Here is a 24,200-nt window from a genome sequence, read left to right on the forward strand (position 1 = left end):
CTCCTTCCCCCAGGCTGGGACCTGACCAGTGGGTAGTCTCTCCTTCCCGCAGGCTGGGACCTGACCAGTGGGTAGTCTCTCCTTCCCCCAGGCTGGGACCTGACCAGTGGGTAGTCTCTCCTTCCCCAGGCTGGGACCTGACCAGTGGGTAGTCTCTCCTTCCCCAGGCTGGGACCTGACCAGTAGGTAGTCTCTCCTTCCCCCAGGCTGGGACCTGACCAGTGGGTAGTCTCTCCTTCCCCCAGGCTGGGACCTGACCAGTGGGTAGTCTCTCCTTCCCCCAGGCTGGGATGAGCTAGGACCTGACCAGTAGGTAGTCTCTCCTTCCCCCAGGCTGGGATGAGCTAGGACCTGACCAGTGGGTAGTCTCTCCTTCCCCCAGGCTGGGACCTGACCAGTAGGTAGTCTCTCCTTCCCCCAGGCTGGGACCTGACCAGTGGGTAGTCTCTCCTTCCCCAGGCTGGGACCTGACCAGTGGGTAGTCTCTCCTTCCCCCAGGCTGGGACCTGACCAGTGGGTAGTCTCTCCTTCCCCCAGGCTGGGATGAGCTAGGACCTGACCAGTAGGTAGTCTCTCCTTCCCCCAGGCTGGGATGAGCTAGGACCTGACCAGTGGGTAGTCTCTCCTTCCCCCAGGCTGGGACCTGACCAGTAGGTAGTCTCTCCTTCCCCCAGGCTGGGACCTGACCAGTGGGTAGTCTCTCCTTCCCCCAGGCTGGGACCTGACCAGTGGGTAGTCTCTCCTTCCCCCAGGCTGGGACCTGACCAGTGGGTAGTCTCTCCTTCCCCCAGGCTGGGATGAGCTAGGACCTGACCAGTAGGTAGTCTCTCCTTCCCCCAGGCTGGGATGAGCTAGGACCTGACCAGTGGGTAGTCTCTCCTTCCCCCAGGCTGGGACCTGACTAGTGGGTAGTCTCTCCTTCCCCCAGGCTGGGACCTGACCAGTGGGTAGTCTCTCCTTCCCCCAGGCTGGGACCTGACCAGTGGGTAGTCTCTCCTTCCCCCAGGCTGGGATGAGCTGGGACCTGACCAGTGGGTAGTCTCTCCTTCCCCCAGGCTGGGACCTGACCAGTGGGTAGTCTCTCCTTCCCCCAGGCTGGGACCTGACCAGTGGGTAGTCTCTCCTTCCCCCAGGCTGGGACCTGACCAGTAGGTAGTCTCTACTTCCCCCAGGCTGGGACCTGACCAGTGGGTAGTCTCTCCTTCCCCCAGGCTGGGACCTGACCAGTGGGTAGTCTCTCCTTCCCCCAGGCTGGGACCTGACCAGTGGGTAGTCTCTCCTTCCCCCAGGCTGGGATGAGCTGGGACCTGACCAGTGGGTAGTCTCTCCTTCCCCCAGGCTGGGACCTGACCAGTGGGTAGTCTCTCCTTCCCCCAGGCTGGGACCTGACCAGTAGGTAGTCTCTCCTTCCCCAAGGCTGGGACCTGACCAGTGGGTAGTCTCTCCTTCCACCAGGCTGGGACCAGACCAGTAGGTAGTCTCTCCTTCCCCCAGGCTGGGACCTGACCAGTGGGTAGTCTCTCCTTCCCCCAGGCTGGGATGAGCTAGGACCTGACCAGTAGGTAGTCTCTCCTTCCCCCAGGCTGGGATGAGCTAGGACCTGACCAGTGGGTAGTCTCTCCTTCCCCAGGCTGGGACCTGACTAGTGGGTAGTCTCTCCTTCCCCCAGGCTGGGACCTGACCAGTGGGTAGTCTCTCCTTCCCCCAGGCTGGGACCTGACCAGTGGGTAGTCTCTCCTTCCCCCAGGCTGGGACCTGACCAGTAGGTAGTCTCTCCTTCCCCCAGGCTGGGACCTGACCAGTGGGTAGTCTCTCCTTCCCCCAGGCTGGGACCTGACCAGTAGGTAGTCTCTCCTTCCCCCAGGCTGGGACCTGACCAGTGGGTAGTATCTCCTTCCCCCAGGCTGGGACCTGACCAGTGGGTAGTCTCTACTTCCTCCAGGCTGGGACCTGACCAGTGGGTAGTCTCTCCTTCCCCCAGGCTGGGATCTGACCAGTGGGTAGTCTCTCCTTCCCCCAGGCTGGGACCTGACCAGTGGGTAGTCTCTCCTTCCCCCAGGCTGGGACCTGACCAGTGGGTAGTCTCTCCTTCCCCCAGGCTGGGACCTGACCAGTGGGTAGTCTCTCCTTCCTCCAGGCTGGGACCTGACCAGTAGGTAGTCTCTCCTTCCCCCAGGCTGGGACCTGACCAGTGGGTAGTCTCTCCTTCCCCCAGGCTGGGACCTGACCAGTGGGTAGTCTCTCCTTCCCCCAGGGTCCAGGCTGGGACCTGACCAGTGGGTAGTCTCTCCTTCCCCCAGGCTGGGACCTGACCAGTGGGTAGTCTCTCCTTCCCCCAGGCTGGGACCTGACCAGTAGGTAGTCTCTCCTTCCCCCAGGCTGGGACCTGACCAGTGGGTAGTCTCTCCTTCCCCCAGGCTGGGACCTGACCAGTGGGTAGTCTCTCCTTCCCCCAGGCTGGGACCTGACCAGTGGGTAGTCTCTCCTTCCCCCAGGCTGGGACCTGACCAGTGGGTAGTCTCTCCTTCCCCCAGGCTGGGACCTGACCAGTAGGTAGTCTCTCCTTCCCCCAGGCTGGGACGAGCTAGTATCCCACACCATGTGCCTGTCATGGGGCTGTAACTCTGCTGTAGGGGTGAAGCAGAGAGCAGGAAGCTGGAGAGAAGGGGGGGTGGATACGTGCCGGAGCCTAGGTACCCACCGAACCGGAAACACCCAGTACTGGGGGGGGTAGGGTTGATGTAGGAGCCTAGTGACTGGGGGGGGGGGGGGTAGGGTTGATGTAGGAGTCTAGTGACGGGGGGGGGGTTAGGGTTGATGCAGGAGGCTAGTGACTGGGGGGGGGGTTAGGGTTGATGTAGGGGTCTAGTGACTGGGGGGGGGGGTTAGGGTTGATGTAGGAGTCTAGTGACTGGGGAGGGGGGAGCCATACTTGGTTTAGTTGGTACCTTTACACAGAGAGAGAGTCAGGGTAAAGACAAACCTCCTCTCCGTTTCCCCTCTGCTGAGTCATCTTGACAGATAAACCTCCTCTACCGTTTCCCCTCTGCTGAGTCATCTTGACAGATAAACCTCCTCTACCGTTTCCCCTCTGCTAAGTCATCTTGACAGATAAACCTCCTCTACCGTTTCCCCTCTGCTGAGTCATCTTGACAGATAAACCTCCTCTCCGTTTCCCCTCTGCTGAGTCATCTTGACAGACAAACCTCCTCTACCGTTTCCACTCTGCTGAGTCATCTTGACAGATAAACCTCCTCTACCGTTTCCCCTCTGCTAAGTCATCTTGACAGACAAACTTCCTCTACCGTTTCCCCTCTGCTGAGTCATCTTGACAGATAAACCTCCTCTACCGTTTCCCCTCTGCTGAGTCATCTTGACAGATAAACCTCCTCTCCGTTTCCCCTCTGCTGAGTCATCTTGACAGATAAACCTCCTCTACCGTTTCCCCTCTGCTGAGTCATCTTGACAGATAAACCTCCTCTCCGTTTCCTCTCTGCTGAGTCATCTTGACAGACAAACCTCCTCTCCGTTTCCTCTCTGCTGAGTCATCTTGACAGATAAACCTCCAGACAGTTTCCCCTCTGCTGAGTCATCTTGACAGATAAACCTCCTCTACCGTTTCCCCTCTGCTGAGTCATCTTGACAGATAAACCTCCTCTACCGTTTCCCCTCTGCTGAGTCATCTTGACAGATAAACCTCCTCTACCGTTTCCCCTCTGCTGAGTCATCTTGACAGATAAACCTCCAGACAGTTTCCCCTCTGCTGAGTCATCTTGACAGATAAACCTCCTCTACCGTTTCCCCTCTGCTGAGTCATCTTGACAGATAAACCTCCTCTACCGTTTCCCCTCTGCTGAGTCATCTTGACAGATAAACCTCCAGACAGTTTCCCCTCTGCTGAGTCATCTTGACAGATAAACCTCCTCTACCGTTTCCCCTCTGCTGAGTCATCTTGACAGATAAACCTCCTCTACCGTTTCCCCTCTGCTGAGTCATCTTGACAGATAAACCTCCTCTACCGTTTCCCCTCTGCTGAGTCATCTTGACAGATAAACCTACTCTACTGTTTCCCCTCTGCTGAGTCATCTTGACAGATAAACCTCCTCTACCGTTTCCCCTCTGCTGAGTCATCTTGACAGATAAACCTCCTCTACCGTTTCCCCTCTGCTGAGTCATCTTGACAGACAAACCTCCTCTCCGTTTCCCCTCTGCTGAGTCATCTTGACAGATAAACCTCTCCGTTTCCCCTCTGCTGAGTCATCTTGACAGACAAACCTCCTCTACCATTTCCCCTCTGCTGAGTCATCTTGACAGATAAACCTCCTCTCCGTTTCCCCCTCTGCTGAGTCATCTTGACAGATAAATCTCCTCTCCGTTTCCCCTCTGCTGAGTCATCTTGACAGATAAACCTCCTCTACCGTTTCAGATAAACCTCCTCTACCGTTTCCCCTCTGCTGAGTCATCTTGACAGATAAACCTCCTCTACCGTTTCCCCTCTGCTGAGTCATCTTGACAGATAAACCTCCTCTACCGTTTCCCCTCTGCTGAGTCATCTTGACAGATAAACCTCCAGACAGTTTCCCCTCTGCTGAGTCATCTTGACAGATAAACCTCCTCTACCGTTTCCCCTCTGCTGAGTCATCTTGACAGATAAACCTCCTCTACCGTTTCCCCTCTGCTGAGTCATCTTGACAGATAAACCTCCTCTACCGTTTCCCCTCTGCTGAGTCATCTTGACAGATAAACCTACTCTACTGTTTCCCCTCTGCTGAGTCATCTTGACAGATAAACCTCCTCTACCGTTTCCCTCTGCTGAGTCATCTTGACAGATAAACCTCCTCTACCGTTTCCCCTCTGCTGAGTCATCTTGACAGACAAACCTCCTCTCCGTTTCCCCTCTGCTGAGTCATCTTGACAGATAAACCTCTCCGTTTCCCCTCTGCTGAGTCATCTTGACAGACAAACCTCCTCTACCATTTCCCCTCTGCTGAGTCATCTTGACAGATAAACCTCCTCTCCGTTTCCCCCTCTGCTGAGTCATCTTGACAGATAAATCTCCTCTCCGTTTCCCCTCTGCTGAGTCATCTTGACAGATAAACCTCCTCTACCGTTTCAGATAAACCTCCTCTACCGTTTCCCCTCTGCTGAGTCATCTTGACAGATAAACCTCCTCTACCGTTTCCCCTCTGCTGAGTCATCTTGACAGATAAACCTCCTCTACCGTTTCCCTCTGCTGAGTCATCTTGACAGATAAACCTCCAGACAGTTTCCCCTCTGCTGAGTCATCTTGACAGATAAACCTCCTCTACCGTTTCCCCTCTGCTGAGTCATCTTGACAGATAAACCTCCTCTACCGTTTCCCCTCTGCTGAGTCATCTTGACAGATAAACCTCCTCTACCGTTTCCCCTCTGCTGAGTCATCTTGACAGATAAACCTACTCTACTGTTTCCCCTCTGCTGAGTCATCTTGACAGATAAACCTCCTCTACCGTTTCCCCTCTGCTGAGTCATCTTGACAGATAAACCTCCTCTACCGTTTCCCCTCTGCTGAGTCATCTTGACAGACAAACCTCCTCTCCGTTTCCCCTCTGCTGAGTCATCTTGACAGATAAACCTCTCCGTTTCCCCTCTGCTGAGTCATCTTGACAGACAAACCTCCTCTACCATTTCCCCTCTGCTGAGTCATCTTGACAGATAAACCTCCTCTCCGTTTCCCCCTCTGCTGAGTCATCTTGACAGATAAATCTCCTCTCCGTTTCCCCTCTGCTGAGTCATCTTGACAGATAAACCTCCTCTACCGTTTCAGATAAACCTCCTCTACCGTTTCCCCTCTGCTGAGTCATCTTGACAGATAAACCTCCTCTACCGTTTCCCCTCTGCTGAGTCATCTTGACAGATAAACCTCCTCTACCGTTTCCCCTCTGCTGAGTCATCTTGACAGATAAACCTCCAGACAGTTTCCCCTCTGCTGAGTCATCTTGACAGATAAACCTCCTCTACCGTTTCCCCTCTGCTGAGTCATCTTGACAGATAAACCTCCTCTACCGTTTCCCCTCTGCTGAGTCATCTTGACAGATAAACCTCCTCTACCGTTTCCCCTCTGCTGAGTCATCTTGACAGATAAACCTACTCTACTGTTTCCCTCTGCTGAGTCATCTTGACAGATAAACCTCCTCTACCGTTTCCCCTCTGCTGAGTCATCTTGACAGATAAACCTCCTCTACCGTTTCCCCTCTGCTGAGTCATCTTGACAGACAAACCTCCTCTCCGTTTCCCCTCTGCTGAGTCATCTTGACAGATAAACCTCTCCGTTTCCCCTCTGCTGAGTCATCTTGACAGACAAACCTCCTCTACCATTTCCCCTCTGCTGAGTCATCTTGACAGATAAACCTCCTCTCCGTTTCCCCCTCTGCTGAGTCATCTTGACAGATAAATCTCCTCTCCGTTTCCCCTCTGCTGAGTCATCTTGACAGATAAACCTCCTCTACCGTTTCAGATAAACCTCCTCTACCGTTTCCCCTCTGCTGAGTCATCTTGACAGATAAACCTCCTCTACCGTTTCCCCTCTGCTGAGTCATCTTGACAGATAAACCTCCTCTACCGTTTCCCCTCTGCTGAGTCATCTTGACAGATAAACCTCCAGACAGTTTCCCCTCTGCTGAGTCATCTTGACAGATAAACCTCCTCTACCGTTTCCCCTCTGCTGAGTCATCTTGACAGATAAACCTCCTCTACCGTTTCCCCTCTGCTGAGTCATCTTGACAGATAAACCTCCTCTACCGTTTCCCCTCTGCTGAGTCATCTTGACAGATAAACCTACTCTACTGTTTCCCCTCTGCTGAGTCATCTTGACAGATAAACCTCCTCTACCGTTTCCCCTCTGCTGAGTCATCTTGACAGATAAACCTCCTCTACCGTTTCCCCTCTGCTGAGTCATCTTGACAGACAAACCTCCTCTCCGTTTCCCCTCTGCTGAGTCATCTTGACAGATAAACCTCTCCGTTTCCCCTCTGCTGAGTCATCTTGACAGACAAACCTCCTCTACCATTTCCCCTCTGCTGAGTCATCTTGACAGATAAACCTCCTCTCCGTTTCCCCCTCTGCTGAGTCATCTTGACAGATAAACCTCCTCTCCGTTTCCCCTCTGCTGAGTCATCTTGACAGATAAACCTCCTCTACCGTTTCCCCTCTGCTGAGTCATCTTGACAGATAAACCTCCTCTCCGTTTCCCCCTCTGCTGAGTCATCTTGACAGATAAATCTCCTCTCCGTTTCCCCTCTGCTGAGTCATCTTGACAGATAAACCTCCCCTCCGTTTCCCCTCTGCTGAGTCATCTTGACAGATAAACCTCCTCTACCGTTTCCCCTCTGCTGAGTCATCTTGACAGATAAACCTCCAGACAGTTTCCCCTCTGCTGAGTCATCTTGACAGATAAACCTCCTCTACCGTTTCCCCTCTGCTGAGTCATCTTGACAGATAAACCTCCTCTACCGTTTCCCCTCTGCTGAGTCATCTTGACAGATAAACCTCCTCTACCGTTTCCCCTCTGCTGAGTCATCTTGACAGATAAACCTCCAGACAGTTTCAAGACGCTCAGATCAAAATTCCCAAAGGCCTGTGACCCACACAAACAGAACTGTAGGGGGAAGGAATGTAGGTGGATGTATACAGAAGTTTCTCTTGTTCTGGGATCTGGGTGACAAATAACATGAAGATTTCGAAACGGCCATTTCATTATTTCAGATGTCTCTCAGGAGAGAGAGAGCAGCACCATGATGTAGGGACCAGCCAACCAGGAAAGCCCCGTGATGGAGTCAACCATCTGCTGGCTTGTTTTATCACCGCTGTTACGGTTTTAATGAAGACTAGATTTCATTACATAGCGCTCTGTTGTCACTGCTCCCTCTACCGCTCTGTTACCCTCTCTCTGGCACGGGGCTCAGTTTCTCTCTCTCTCTCACATATATATATATATATATATATGAACTATCCTGGTGGCCTTTGTTGACAGTTCAATGAGTGTTGGCGGGTGCGCGCGTGTGCACTGTTCAATTATCTCTTCCTGAAACCATTTTAAATCATCTTTGATATAATTGTAAGCATTATATTCAGGATGTTTATAAAGCGTTAGAAAACGGTCCAAGTTACGTCCCTGAGGTTTTATGGGTATTTTCCGTTTGCCGCGGCAGGAAGAAAAAGATGATATGCTGTAACTAATCCCCCATGTGTTCCTGCCTCCTATTGGACAATACTACATCTGTTCTGATAGGACACTTTAACAGTCTGAAGAGAGACCAAGAATCCTACAGACGAAGAACCATATATGTGACAATTTTTCCATTTTAAGATAATCAGTTATTTTTATATTATTGTGTGTACCACATTAGGTGTTTTATGGTTGACAAATACTTCACCATACCCATATCTTCCTACAACAATTTATATTTTTTTGTTATTTCAAATAATACTTTTGACATTTTAATTTTCAGTTTCTAGAAGAACAGGATCTCTCCAGTGATGATCTCAGTTTGTAGAAGAACAGGATATCTCCAGTGATGATCTCAGTTTATAGAAGAACAGGATATCTCCAGTGATGATCTCAGTTTATAGAAGAACAGGATATCTCCAGTGATGATCTCAGTTTATAGAAGAACAGGATATCTCCAGTGATGATCAGTTTATAGAAGAACAGGATATCTCCAGTGATGATCTCAGTGTGTAGAAGAACAGGATATCTCCAGTGATGATCTCAGTTTGTAGTAGAACAGGATATCTCCAGTGATGATCTCAGTTTATAGAAGAACAGGATATCTCCAGTGATGGTTCAGTTTGTAGAAGAACAGGATATCTCCAGTGATGATCTCAGTTTGTAGAAGAACAGGATATCTCCAGTGATGATCTCAGTTTATAGAAGAACAGGATATCTCCAGTGATGATCTCAGTTTATAGAAGAACAGGATATCTCCAGTGATGATCTCAGTTTATAGAACAGGATATCTCCAGTGATGATCTCAGTTTATAGAAGAACAGGATATCTCCAGTGATGATCTCAGTTTATAGAAGAACAGGATATCTCCAGTGATGATCTCAGTTTATAGAACAGGATATCTCCAGTGATGATCTCAGTTTATAGAAGAACAGGATATCTCCAGTGATGATCTCAGTTTATAGAAGAACAGGATATCTCCAGTGATGATCTCAGTTTGTAGAAGAACAGGATATCTCCAGTGATGATCTCAGTTTATAGAAGAACAGGATATCTCCAGTGATGATCTCAGTTTATAGAAGAACAGGATATCTCCAGTGATGATCTCAGTTTGTAGAAGAACAGGATATCTCCAGTGATGATCTCAGTTTATAGAAGAACAGGATATCTCCAGTGATGATCTCAGTTTATAGAAGAACAGGATATCTCCAGTGATGATCTCAGTTTATAGAACAGGATATCTCCAGTGATGATCTCAGTTTATAGAAGAACAGGATATCTCCAGTGATGATCTCAGTTTATAGAAGAACAGGATATCTCCAGTGATGATCTCAGTTTATAGAACAGGATATCTCCAGTGATGATCTCAGTTTATAGAAGAACAGGATATCTCCAGTGATGATCTCAGTTTGTGGAAGAACAGGATATCTCCAGTGATGATCTCAGTTTATAGAACAGGATATCTCCAGTGATGATCTCAGTTTATAGAAGAACAGGATATCTCCAGTGATGATCTCAGTTTATAGAACAGGATATCTCCAGTGATGATCTCAGTTTATAGAAGAACAGGATATCTCCAGTGATGATCTCAGTTTATAGAACAGGATATCTCCAGTGATGATCTCAGTTTATAGAAGAACAGGATATCTCCAGTGATGATCTCAGTTTGTGGAAGAACAGGATATCTCCAGTGATGATCTCAGTTTATAGAACAGGATATCTCCAGTGATGATCTCAGTTTGTAGAAGAACAGGATATCTCCAGTGATGATCTCAGTTTGTAGAACAGGATATCTCCAGTGATGATCTCAGTTTATAGAAGAACAGGATATCTCCAGTGATGATCTCAGTTTATAGAACAGGATATCTCCAGTGATGATCTCAGTTTATAGAACAGGATATCTCCAGTGATGATCTCAGTTTATAGAAGAACAGGATATCTCCAGTGATGATCTCAGTTTATAGAACAGGATATCTCCAGTGATGATCTCAGTTTGTAGAACAGGATATCTCCAGTGATGATCTCAGTTTATAGAAGAACAGGATATCTCCAGTGATGATCTCAGTTTATAGAAGAACAGGATATCTCCAGTGATGATCTCAGTTTATAGAACAGGATATCTCCAGTGATGATCTCAGTTTATAGAACAGGATATCTCCAGTGATGATCTCAGTTTATAGAAGAACAGGATATCTCCAGTGATGATCTCAGTTTATAGAACAGGATATCTCCAGTGATGATCTCAGTTTATAGAAGAACAGGATATCTCCAGTGATGATCTCAGTTTGTAGAAGAACAGGATATCTCCAGTGATGATCTCAGTTTGTAGAGAAACAGGATATCTCCAGTGATGATCTCAGTTTATAGAACAGGATATCTCCAGTGATGATCTCAGTTTATAGAAGAACAGGATATCTCCAGTGATGATCAGTTTATAGAAGAACAGGATATCTCCAGTGATGATCTCAGTTTATAGAACAGGATATCTCCAGTGATGATCTCAGTTTATAGAACAGGATATCTCCAGTGATGATCTCAGTTTATAGAACAGGATATCTCCAGTGATGATCTCAGTTTATAGAACAGGATATCTCCAGTGATGATCTCAGTTTATAGAAGAACAGGATATCTCCAGTGATGATCTCAGTTTGTAGAAGAACAGGATATCTCCAGTGATGATCTCAGTTTATAGAAGAACAGGATATCTCCAGTGATGATCTCAGTTTATAAGAAGACAGGATATCTCCAGTGATGATCTCAGTTTGTAGAAGAACAGGATATCTCCAGTGGTGATCTCAGTTTATAGAAGAACAGGATATCTCCAGTGATGATCAGTTTATAGAAGAACAGGATATCTCCAGTGATGATCTCAGTTTATAGAACAGGATATCTCCAGTGATGATCAGTTTATAGAAGAACAGGATATCTCCAGTGATGATCTCAGTTTGTAGAAGAACAGGATATCTCCAGTGATGATCTCAGTTTATAGAAGAACAGGATATCTCCAGTGATGATCTCAGTTTATAGAAGAACAGGATATCTCCAGTGATGATCTCAGTTTATAGAAGAACAGGATATCTCCAGTGATGATCAGTTTATAGAAGAACAGGATATCTCCAGTGATGATCTCAGTTTATAGAACAGGATATCTCCAGTGATGGTTCAGTTTATAGAAGAACAGGATATCTCCAGTGATGATCAGTTTATAGAAGAACAGGATATCTCCAGTGATGATCTCAGTTTATAGAACAGGATATCTCCAGTGATGGTTCAGTTTATAGAAGAACAGGATATCTCCAGTGATGATCTCAGTTTATAGAACAGGATATCTCCAGTGATGATCTCAGTTTATAGAACAGGATATCTCCAGTGATGATCTCAGTTTATAGAAAAACAGGATATCTCCAGTGATGATCTCAGTTTATAGAAGAACAGGATATCTCCAGTGATGATCTCAGTTTATAGTAGAACAGGATATCTCCAGTGATGATCTCAGTTTATAGAAGAACAGGATATCTCCAGTGATGATCTCAGTTTATAGAAGAACAGGATATCTCCAGTGATGATCTCAGTTTGTAGAAGAACAGGATATCTCCAGTGATGATCTCAGTTTATAGAAGAACAGGATATCTCCAGTGATGATCTCAGTTTATAGAACAGGATATCTCCAGTGATGATCTCAGTTTATAGAAGAACAGGATATCTCCAGTGATGATCTCAGTGTGTAGAAGAACAGGATCTCTCCAGTGATGATCTCAGTTTGTAGAAGAACAGGATATCTCCAGTGATGATCTCAGTGTGTAGAAGAACAGGATCTCTCCAGTGATGATCTCAGTTTGTAGAAGAACAGGATATGTGACATTTAGCATGACTCTTGTAAGATGTCCTTTTTTAACACCTGAGATGTTAAGTACTTTCAAGTACAGATGCCCTTCATGTAAATAACTTAAATGCAATATGCAGTTAATTCATTTGTATGGAGGTTCATTTAAAAGGTGGTCTATCAACACTGATGACTATTCTTAAAAGTTGAGTCATGAAATCTTAGTCTCATTTAAAATGAAGCCCTCAATGTGAACATACCATAGAATAACTACAAAAATAGAACACAATTAAATTAATTCAATCAAAAACAAGCACAACTTGTAAATATCAAATATGGATCAATGTGATGTGCCAATATGCATGTCCATTATGCAGGTCCCTAAGATCAATATTACAAAATGTTCAGAAAACCATTCTCTTTGTGTTTAACACTATGATCAGCAATTAAGTGTTGAATTGCGTTAAACTCTAAAGGCAAGACATGTCCTTCTGCACTGAGGTGACAGCAGTACAGAAGTATTAACTGCTTAGAGGTCATGCTGAATGTGGTGACATAGACGTACTGTACATTGTAATGAATCAAAAAAGGGAATTAAGATCAAATGAACACTCACATACTGTATGTGACGACTTGTTTGTTTTTAATTCATTCAGATTAAGAAAGGTTCAAATGATCGCACACAAAATAATTCTCAACGGAACACATTGTACATAACATTTTCTACACGAGGAACAACATCTTAAAATTAAATGAATTCAATATATTGTGCTGGTTCAAATCATACACAGATTGATTCACATAGAAAACACCTACTATACATTTAATTTCCTACAGTAGGGGTGACATGCCTTCTGAAATGTATTCAGACTCAACACACTATACAGGTTCAGGAGATCATAAACTCACAGAACAAACGGTTAATTATGTAGCTTGGTTTTACAACAACTTATTCACTCTGCAGTGATTCATAAAAAGAGCGTGCAGCAGCTGGCAAGTAGTTGAGCATAGTCATCAGATCTTGGTACTTGTTTTTTTTTATGGGCAGAGGACTCTCATATGCTCTAGGGGAGTGGCTTGCAAATAGGGAGGTTGAGGTGTAGCTCCTTGAGGTGTAGCTCCTTGTTTTGGTTTGGAGATCAGCCACGATTTCCATCCCTCAAATAGACTGTGGCTCGGTCTGGCGTACAGATTCCAAGGATCCTCAAATTAAATTAGAACAGAAACATTTTAAGTTCCTGACATCAATAAACAACTTTCACAGTCAAGCATTAGGATATTTTATTGTTAGAACAACATGTTGCGTGTTGATGGGATGTTAGGAAACTATTCTCTGTGCAATACCTGTGACTTTTATCCACCTCACTGAGGTGGTCTGTGGTCCAGCTGGTCGCTTGAGGACAGAATCTGGGAGGTGCCTGAAGTCTTCCCATTGCATCCTCATCACCTTGGTTTTGCTGGTTGTGCTTCAAGTATCATCTTTGAAACATCATCAGGTGTATGAAGGACTGACACCTTGACCTCTTCTCCATGGTGGCAAAAGATCCATCACAAGGAAGAAAAGAATGACCAGAGACCATGAACTTCTGCTCAACTTGGGTAAAGTAACCCGTAGAGACGAGCATCGACATCAGATTGAGCATCCGCCAGTTGTTATTCTGCCCACAGCATCTGTCACTGAATCAACTTGGGCACCTCTGGTTTGGTGAGTGGCGTGAACTCTGTCCTCACCCACTTCATTATGCAGCTTGCCACCTGAATGGACCCTCGGTGTGCAATCCCCTCATGCCAAACACACGTCTGCAGGATCTTCTTTTCCAAGTTCCTGGATGCAGACGTTAAAATGTGCCAGCTGCCGCTGGTAGTAGACATTGGAGTGGGTCAGATTAGGGGTGTACATCACCCCCTGTAGATCCACAGAACTGACATGGCAGTCAGCATTGGCTTGAGCCCACTCAGTGTCACTTTGAAGCTGTGTGTAGGCCTTTTCAATGCTGCAACTCACTTTCAACTGCAATCTTCCTCTTCTCCTCTTCAGGTGTTGCTGCTGACATCTTAGTGAAGAATGCGTCACATTTGCCACGGGTGTCACTCCTGGGTTGGCCGAAATTGAGACTCTGCTGTTTGAAAATGTCCCTATAAACCCATTATTTTGCAGATGATGTGGTATTCTTCTCTTTGTAGAGTCGGTACATCCGCAACAAATTCAGATCAGGGCTGAGGTGTTCTCTGTGTACATCCCCCTTCATCCGAGAGTAGTGGTTCTGGGTTCTTGGGAAAGATAGAATGTGCTCCTTGATGCCCTCTTTCACTGTAGCATGTATCCGATGTGGCCTGTAAGGAGACAACAAGGTGTTGTTAAACTTGTATTCTCTCAATGGTCTAGGGAGCTGCCTTAGAGTGCAACTGTGTCGCTATAATCGGGGTACAAATCCCGGTCACGCCATTGCCGTTTGTGGCCGGGGGGTCCGGTAGGGCGGTGAGAATTAGACCAGTGCTGTCCGGTGGGAGGGGAAGGAAATCGTCACTCAGTCCTCAATGCTCAGGTGGTAGTTGGACAGCTTAGTCACCATCATTTTGTTTAAAAGTAATACACATTTTTAGATTATTGTTTCAGAACTCGCTATTCCTCCATTCGATGCTCTATGTTAATGTTTAGAAGAGTGTTTAGAGCACTGCTATAGGGAAGTAATCCAGGCTGGAATCCATAGCGCATTACCTATTGCCATGCTTCCCTCTTCCCTCTTCTAAAGGAGACCTAGCCTCAGTAGTCTGATCTGGAGACCCTGCAACCTCCCCTCCCCTCAGCTAACTTTTCCTGAATAACCTGACCAAAACAATTACATTTCAATTAGCAGGTTATTAAAAAGTAGTACAGAGAATACAATATGTTTGTAATTGATATTCATATAGACATTAGTTCATATTTCCACTTGCCTGAAGAAGGCTGTTGGTTAGCTGGAACACAGACATGAAAGTGACCTTGCACACATTCAATCTCTGGCCTGCTTGCTGTACATGGTATTTGAAGGTTTGTTTCCGTCGTTTTGTTCTCCGTTTCACCTCATGCTCCAATAAAAATTGACAACGATGAATTCAGAATTTAATATACTGTAGCACATTCAGGATATTGCTTGATCAGGACCTCCATCTTTCACACACTCCCAATCTATACACAGAATGCGTTTGTATTGCACCATTGTGTAACACAACACTTTTAGAATTAACGTTAATTCTTGGGACGGTGCAGTCGTCCTGTATCATTACTGTCAAAGTTAAACTATGCAAGTGTTCAATATAGCTATTATAATAATAGGCGTTTTTGTCTTATTTCTAACCTGTTCTAAGCCGGAGAGAATCAACGCTTGTTGTTTCTCGCATGGGACAGTATAGAAACTGTTGAACAGACGCAGCTTGCGTTCATCAGTCAACTTTCCCCCATCCGTTCTGCGCGTCGTGGAACACGCGCTTCCCTGCCGGATACAGTGTAACGAGCCAGCTACTGCCGCCATGGCGAATCATCCGCTGGACGGAGAAAAAGTAGCTCGCTATATGTTTCTTCTATAATCTAGCAATAACATTTGTAACGATAATGTATGAGTTAGTAGCCAACGAACTGTAGCTAATATGTTTTCTCTATAGTTAGGAATTAGACAACCCAGAACATACGTGTTAGTTACTGTACTCCATAGCTAGCTAGCTTGATTGTTTGATATACGGTTCTTCCACATACCTCTTTTGGACGGCTTTTCACAGTTTTCTCTTGACCCTTACGATTTGTATAGGGTTTCCCCGCATCCCGTAAGATCTTCCTTTGCCTGTCTTTCCATTCTTTTAGTTTGGTTTTACGTTTCTTTCCCACATTTCTGCGATTTTCATCAGCAACAGAAAGGTTGTGCGCTTGTCCGTTCATTCTGAGTGATGCACATAAACGGTTATTCCACGAGAGCCACGAGATCTTTACATTTAAAAGTATTGTTAATTAGCGCGCGGAAAGCTTGTGAAACTGGTTCCCTATAGAAAAATGGTGTCCAATAATGATTTTTCATGTATATCTCTTTTTTTTTATGTCACATATATGGTTCTTCGTCTGTAGGATTCAAGTGTTCACTTAGCTGGTCAGAAAACAAAAACCTTTAAATAAGGCACGTTCTCTGAACATGTATTATCAAACTCACCCAGAGTCCCCTCCCTCTAAACAAACCCTAACCCAGAGTCCCCTCCCTCTAAACGAACCCAGAGTCCCCTCCCCTAAACGAACCCAGTCCACTCCCCCTAAACTAACCCAGAGTCCCCTCCCCACTCCTCAACTAACCCTAACCCAGAGTCCCCTCCCACTAAACTAACCCAGTCCACTCCCCCCTCCTCAAACTAACCCTAACCCAGAGTCCCCTCCCCCTAAACGAACCCAGAGTCCCCTCCCCCTAAACGAACCCAGAGTCCCCTCCCCTAAACGAACCCAGAGTCCCCTCCCTCTAAACGAACCCAGAGTCCCCTCCCTCTAAACGAACCCAGAGTCCCCTCCCCCTAAACGAACCCAGAGTCCCCTCCCCATAGCGAACCCAGAGTCCCCTCCCCCATAGCGAACCCAGAGTCCCCTCCCCCATAGCGAACCCAGAGTCCCCTCCCCCATAGCGAACCCAGAGTCCCCTCCCCCTAAACGAACCCAGAGTCCCCTCCCCCTAAACGAACCCAGAGTCCCCTCCCCCTAAACGAACCCAGAGTCCCCTCCCCCTAAACGAACCCAGTCCACTCCCCCCTCCTCCAACAAACCCTAACCCAGAGTCCCCTCCCCCTAAACTAACCCAGAGTCCCCTCCTCCCACTAAACTTAACCCAGAGTCCCCTCCTCCTAAACTAACCCAGAGTCCCCTCCCCCTAAACTAACCCAGAGTCCCCTCCCCTAAACGAACCCAGAGTCCCCTCCCCCTAAACTAACCCAGAGTCCCCTCCTCCTAAACTAACCCAGAGTCCCCTCCTCCCACTAAACTTAACCCAGAGTCCCCTCCTCCCACTAAACTTAACCCAGAGTCACCTCCTCCTAAACTAACCCTAACCCAGAGTCTCATCCTACTAAACTAACCCAGAGTCCCCTCCTCCAACACTAACCCAGAGTCCCCTCCCCATAAACGAACCCAGAGTCCCCTCCCCCATAAACGAACCCAGAGTCCCCTCCCCCATAAACGAACCCAGAGTCCCCTCCCCATAAACAAATCCAGAGTCCCCTCCCCAAACGAACCCAGAGTCCCCTCCCCAAACGAACCCAGAGTCCCCTCCCTAAACGAACCCAGAGTCCCCTCCCCTAAACGAACCCAGAGTCCCCTCCCCCTAAACGAACCCAGAGTCCCCTCCCACTAAGCTAACCATAACACAGAGTCCCCTCCTCCCACTAAACTAACCCAGAGTCCCCTCCTCCCACTAAACTAACCCAAAGTCCTCTCCCCCAAACTAACCCTAACCCAAAGTCCTCTCCCCCCAAACTAACCCTAACCCAAAGTCCTCTCCCCCCAAACTAACCCTAACCCAAAGTCCTCTCCCCCCAAACTAACCCTAACCCAAAGTCCTCTCCCCCCAAACTAACCCTAACCCAAAGTCCTCTCCCCCAAACTAACCCTAACCCAAAGTCCTCTCCCCCAAACTAACCCTAACCCAAAGTCCTCTCCCCCAAACTAACTCTAACCCAAAGTCCTCTCCCCCAAACTAACCCTAACCCAGAGTCCTCTCCCCCAAACTAACTCTAACCCAAAGTCCTCTCCCCAAACTAACCCTAACCCAAAGTCCTCTCCCCCAAACTAACTCTAACCCAAAGTCCCCTCCCCCAAACTAACCCTAACCCAAAGTCCTCTCCCCCAAACTAACCCTAACCAGAGTCCTCTCCCCCCAAACTAACTCTAACCCAAAGTCCTCTCCCCCCAAACTAACCCTAACCCAGAGTCCCCTCCTCCAACACTAACCCAGAGTCCCCTCCTCCAACACTAACCCAGAGTCCCCTCCTCCAACACTAACCCAGAGTCCCCTCCTCCAACACTAACCCAGAGTCCCCTCTTCCAACACTAACCCAGAGTCCCCTCCTCCAACACTAACCCAGAGTCCCCTCCCCCTAAACTGACTAACAGAGTCCTCCAACACTAACCCAGAGTCCCCTCCTCCAACACTAACCCAGAGTCCCCTCCTCCAACACTAACCCAGAGTCCCCTCCCCCTAAACTGACTAACAGAGTCCTCCAACACTAACCCAGAGTCCCCTCCTCCAACACTAACCCAGAGTCCCCTCCTCCAACACTAACCCAGAGTCCCCTCCCCCTAAACTGACTAACAGAGTCCTCCAACACTAACCCAGAGTCCCCTCCTCCAACACTAACCCAGAGTCCCCTCCTCCAACACTAACCCAGAGTCCCCTCCTCCAACACTAACCCAGAGTCCCCTCCCCCTAAACTGACTAACAGAGTCCCCTCCCACCAAACTAACCTGAACCCAGAGACCCCTCCTACTAAACTAACCCTAACACAGAGTCCCCTCCCCTAAACTAACCCAATATGGACTTTCAGCTCCCTCCAAAGATTTTCTATTGGGTTCAGGTCTGGAGACTGGCTAGGCCACTCCAGGACCTTGAGATGCTTCTTACGGAGCCACTCCTTAGTTGCCCTGGCTGTGTGTTTCAGGTCGTTGTCATGCTGGAAGACCCAGCCACGACCCATCTTCAATGCTCTTTCTGAGGGAAGGAGGTTGTTGGCCAAGATCTCGCGATACATGGCCCCATCCATCCTCCCCTCAATACGGTGCAGTCGTCCTGTCCCCTTTGCAGAAAAGCATCCCCCAAAGAATGATGTTTCCTCCTCCATGCTTCACGGTTGGGATGGTGTTCTTAGGGTTGTACTCATCGTTCTTCTTCCTCCAAACACGGCGAGTGGAGTTTAGACCAAAAAGCTCTATTTGTGTCTCATCAGACCACATGACCTTCTCCCATTCCTCCTCTGGATCATCCAGATGGTCACTTCGGACGGGCCTGGACATGCGCTGGCTTGAGCAGGGGGACCTTGTGTGCGCTGCAGGATTTTAATCCATGACGGCGTAGTGTGTTACTAATGGTTTTCTTTGAGACTGTGGTCCCAGCTCTCTTCAGGTCATTGACCAGGTCCTGCCATGTAGTTCTGGGCTGATCCCTCACCTTCCTCATGATCATTGATGCCCCACGAGATGAGATCTTGCATGGAGCCCCAGACCGAGGGTGATTGACCGTCATCTTGAACTTCTTCCATTTTCTAATAATTGTGCCAACAGTTGTTGCCTTCTCACCAAGCTGCTTGCCTATTGTCCTGTAGCCCATCCCAGCCTTGTGCAGGTCTACAATTTTATCCCTGATGTCCTTACACAGCTCTCTGTTTGGAGGTTGGAGTCTGTTTGATTGAGTGTGTGGACAGGTGTCTTTTATACAGGTAACGAGTTCAAACAGGTGCAATTAATACAGATAATGAGTGGAGAACAGGAGGGCTTTTTAAAGAAAAACTAACATGTCTGTGAGAGCCGGAATTCTTACTGGTTGGTAGGTGATCAAATACTTGTCATGCAATAAAATGCAAATTAATTCCTTAAAAATCATATAATGTGATTTTCTGGATTTTTGTTTTAGATTCCGTCTCTCACAGTTGAAGTGTACCTATGATAAAAATTACAGACCTCTACAAGCTTTGTAAGTAGGAAAACCTGCAAAATCGGCAGTGTATCAAATACTTGTTCTCACCACTGTACACTGGCAGTCAGATCTAATTTAGCAACACTGTGGTTCAGGATGAACACATCTAAGTGGAAGGAAGGAAGGAAGGAAGGAAGGAAGGAAGGAAGGAGCCAGCCAGCCAGCCAGCCAGCCAGCCAGCCAGCCAGCCAGCCAGCCGACTTAATGGGCCTAACCTAACCAGACCTCCTTCAGTCATGGGAAAAGGGATATTGTCTTTGTCTCCTTTCCCCGTCTCTGCATCTATCACTCTCACCCTTCCTAACCTCTCATGGAGGTTTACAAATCAATATCTGAGGAGGCGCTATGATGAGGCCTCTCTTCTGAACTCCAAAGAGATGAGAGGAGAGAGGAAGGGAGAGGAGAGAGGAAGGGAGAGGAGAGAGGAAAGGAGAGGAGAGAGGAAGGGAGAGGAGAGAGGAAGGGAGAGGAGAGAGGAAAGGAGAGGAGAGAGGAAAGGAGAGGAGAGAGGAAGGGAGAGCAAGGGAGAGGAGAGCAAGGGAGAGGAGAGCAAGGGAGAGGAGAGGAGAGCAGGGGAGAGGAGAGCAGGGGAGAGGAGAGCAGGGGAGAGCAGGGGAGAGGAAGGGAGAGGAGAGCAGGGGAGAGGAAGGGAGAGGAGGCAGGGAGAGGAGAGCAAGGAGAGGAGAGCAGGGGAGAGGGAGAGCAAGGGAGAGGAGAGCAGGGGAGAGGAGAGCAAGGGAGAGGAGAGCAGGGGAGGGAGAGCAAGGGAGAGGAGAGCAGGGGAGAGGAGAGCAAGGGAGAGGAGAGCAGGGGAGAGGAAGGGAGAGGAGAGCAGGGGAGAGGAGAGCAGGGGAGAGGAGGGGTGAGAGGAGAGGAAGGGAGAGGAGAGCAGAGGAGAGAGGAAGGGAGAGGAGAGCAGGGGAGAGGAGGGGAGAGGGAAGGGAGAGGAGAGCAGAGGAGAGGAAGGGAGAGGAGAGCAGAGGAGAGGAAGGGAGAGGAGAGCAGGGGGGAGAGGAAGGGAGAGGAGGAGGAGGGAGAGGAGAGAGGAAGGGAGAGGAGAGAGGAAGGGAGAGGAGAGAGGAAGGGAGAGGAGAGAGGAAGGGAGAGGAGAGAGGAAGGGAGAGGAGAGAGGAAGGGAGAGGAGAGCAGGGGAGAGGAAGGGAGAGGAGAGGAAGGGAGAGGAGAGCAGGGGAGGAGGAGAGCAGGGGGAGAGGAAGGGAGAGGAGAGGAAGGATGAGGGGAGAGGAGAGCAGGGGAGAGGAGAGCAGGGGAGAGGAAGGGAGAGGAGAGAGGAAGGGAGAGGAGAGAGGAAGGGAGAGGAGAGGAAGGGAGAGGAGAGGAAGGGAGAGGAGAGCAGGGGAGAGGAAGGGAGAGGAGAGCAGGGGAGAGGAAGGGAGAGGAAGGGAGAGGAAGGGAGAGGAAGGGAGAGGAAGGGAGAGGAAGGGAGAGGAAGGGAGAGGAGAGCAGGGGAGAGGAGAGCAGGGGAGAGGATAGGGAGAGGAGAGCAGGGGAGAGGAAGGGAGAGGAGAGCAGGGGAGAGGAAGGGAGAGGAGAGCAGGGGAGAGGAAGGGAGAGGAGAGCAGAGGAGAGGAAGGGAGAGGATAGGAGAGGGCACTGTACCGCTCTGGTCAGGAAAACATGGGGGGGAAGAGGAGCAACAAAGCGGTCCTACACAAGCCCAGGTACTCTCAGGAAGTGGTATACACACACACACGCACACACACACACACGGTAAGTGTGATGGCCCAACTCCACTGCCGACTGGTAGGCACTTTCAGAAGCAGCAATAACAACTCAACAACCCTCCTCAGTTTCAGAGCCAGAGTGAAAACTGTCCATAATGACCCTTTCATGACTTCTGAAAGCAGCTCTGTGTGAGGGAGGAGCTGGGAGGATGGAGAGGCTGTGTGAGGGAGGAGCTGGGAGGATAGAGAGGCTGTGTGAGGGAGGAGCTGGGAGGATAGAGAGACTGTGTGAGGGAGGAGCTGGGAGGATGGAGAGGCTGTGTGAGGGAGGAGCTGGGAGGATAGAGAGACTGTGTGAGGGAGGAGCTGGGAGGATGGAGAGGCTGTGTGAGGGAGGAGCTGGGAGGATGGAGAGACTGTGAGGGAGGAGCTGGGAGGATAGAGAGGTTGTGTGAGGGAGGAGCTGGGAGGATGGAGAGACTGTGTGAGGGAGGAGCTGGGAGGATGGAGAGACTGTGTGAGGGAGGAGCTGGGAGGATAGAGAGGCTGTGTGAGGGAGGAGCTGGGAGGATAGAGAGGCTGTGTGAGGGAGGAGCTGGGAGGCTATAGAGGCTGTGTGAGGGAGGAGCTGGGAGGATAGAGAGGCTGTGTGAGGGAGGAGCTAGGAGGATAGAGAGGCTGTGTGAGGGAGGAGCTGGGAGGATAGAGAGACTGTGTGAGGGAGGAGCTGGGAGGATAGAGAGGCTGTGTGAGGGAGGAGCTGGGAGGATGGAGAGACTGTGTGAGGAAGGAGCTGGGAGGATGGAGAGACTGTGTGAGGGAGGAGCTGGGAGGATAGAGAGGCTGTGTGAGGGAGGAGCTGGGAGGATAGAGAGGCTGTGTGAGGGAGGAGCTAGGAGGATAGAGAGGCTGTGTGAGGGAGGAGCTGGGAGGCTGGAGAGGCTGTGTGAGGGAGGAGCTGTGAGGATAGAGAGGCTGTGTGAGGGAGGAGCTAGGAGGATAGAGAGGCTGTGTGAGGGAGGAGCTGGGAGGCTGGAGAGGCTGTGTGAGGGAGGAGCTGTGAGGATAGAGGGAGGAGCTGTGAGATTAAGGGAGGAGCTGTGAGGCCAGAGAGGCTGTGAGAGAGGAGCTTCACTATGACTGATCTGTTAACTAGAGGTGTTGCTCTGTGGAAAGGTGAGACTCAGGAACATCTAGGATCCCTACAGGAAGTCTACAGGCCTCACCAGACTGGTCTGAGGGTCCACCGGTACAGGAAGTCTACAGACCTCACCAGACTGGTCTGAGGGTCCACCGGTACAGGAAGTCTACAGACCTCACCAGACTGGTCTGAGGGTCCACCGGTACAGGAAGTCTACAGGCCTCACCAGATTGGTCTGAGGGTCCACCGGTACAGGAAGTCTACAGGCCTCACCAGACTGGTCTGAGGGTCCACCGGTACAGGAAGTCTACAGGCCTCACCAGACTGGTCTGAGGGTCCACCGGTACAGGAAGTCTACAGACCTCACCAGACTGGTCTGAGGGTCCACCGGTACAGGAAGTCTACAGGCCTCACCAGACTGGTCTGAGGGTCCACCGGTACAGGAAGTCTACAGACCTCACCAGACTGGTCTGAGGGTCCACCGGTACAGGAAGTCTACAGACCTCACCAGACTGGTCTGAGGGTCCACCGGTACAGGAAGTCTACAGGCCTCACCAGACTGGTCTGAGGGTCCACCGGTACAGGAAGTCTACAGGATGCCTACAGGATGTCTACAGGAAGTCTACAGACCTCACCAGACTGGTCTGAGGGTCCACCGGTACAGGAAGTCTACAGGCCTCACCAGACTGGTCTGAGGGTCTACCGGTACAGGAAGTCTACAGACCTCACCAGACTGGTCTGAGGGTCCACCGGTACAGGAAGTCTACAGACCTCACCAGACTGGTCTGAGGGTCCACCGGTACAGGAAGTCTACAGACCTCACCAGACTGGTCTGAGGGTCCACAGGTACAGGAAGTCTACAGGCCTCACCAGACTGGTCTGAGGGTCCACCGGTACAGGATGTCTACAGGCCTCACCAGACTGGTCTGAGGGTCCACCGGTACAGGAAGTCTACAGACCTCACCAGACTGGTCTGAGGGTCCACCGGTACAGGAAGTCTACAGACCTCACCAGACTGGTCTGAGGGTCCACCGGTACAGGAAGTCTACAGGCCTCACCAGACTGGTCTGAGGGTCCACCGGTACAGGAAGTCTACAGACCTCACCAGACTGGTCTGAGGGTCCACCGGTACAGGAAGTCTACAGACCTCACCAGACTGGTCTGAGGGTCCACCGGTACAGGAAGTCTACAGACCTCACCAGACTGGTCTGAGGGTCCACCGGTACAGGAAGTCTACAGACCTCACCAGACTGGTCTGAGGGTCCACCGGTACAGGAAGTCTACAGGCCTCACCAGACTGGTCTGAGGGTCCACCGGTACAGGAAGTCTACAGGCCTCACCAGACTGGTCTGAGGGTCCACCGGTACAGGAAGTCTACAGACCTCACCAGACTGGTCTGAGGGTCCACCGGTACAGGAAGTCTACAGGCCTCACCAGACTGGTCTGAGGGTCCACCGGTACAGGAAGTCTACAGGCCTCACCAGACTGGTCTGAGGGTCCACCGGTACAGGAAGTCTACAGGCCTCACCAGACTGGTCTGAGGGTCCACCGGTACAGGAAGTCTACAGACCTCACCAGACTGGTCTGAGGGTCCACCGGTACAGGAAGTCTACAGGATGCTACAGGATGTCTACAGGCCTCACCAGACTGGTCT

At 49.5% G+C, this 24,200-nt stretch overlaps 1 protein-coding gene across 1 annotated transcript in view; it reads right to left on the reverse strand.

Annotated features, from left to right (window-relative positions):
• The window catches only part of LOC135535190 (glypican-5-like), a 70,124-nt gene that overhangs the window by 13,613 nt on the left and 32,311 nt on the right, over positions 1-24,200 (reverse strand). The gene's annotated exons all lie outside the window — the stretch shown is intronic.

Source organism: Oncorhynchus masou, unplaced genomic scaffold (assembly GCF_036934945.1).
Source record: "Oncorhynchus masou masou isolate Uvic2021 unplaced genomic scaffold, UVic_Omas_1.1 unplaced_scaffold_459, whole genome shotgun sequence".
Taxonomy (NCBI): Eukaryota; Metazoa; Chordata; class Actinopteri; order Salmoniformes; family Salmonidae; genus Oncorhynchus; species Oncorhynchus masou.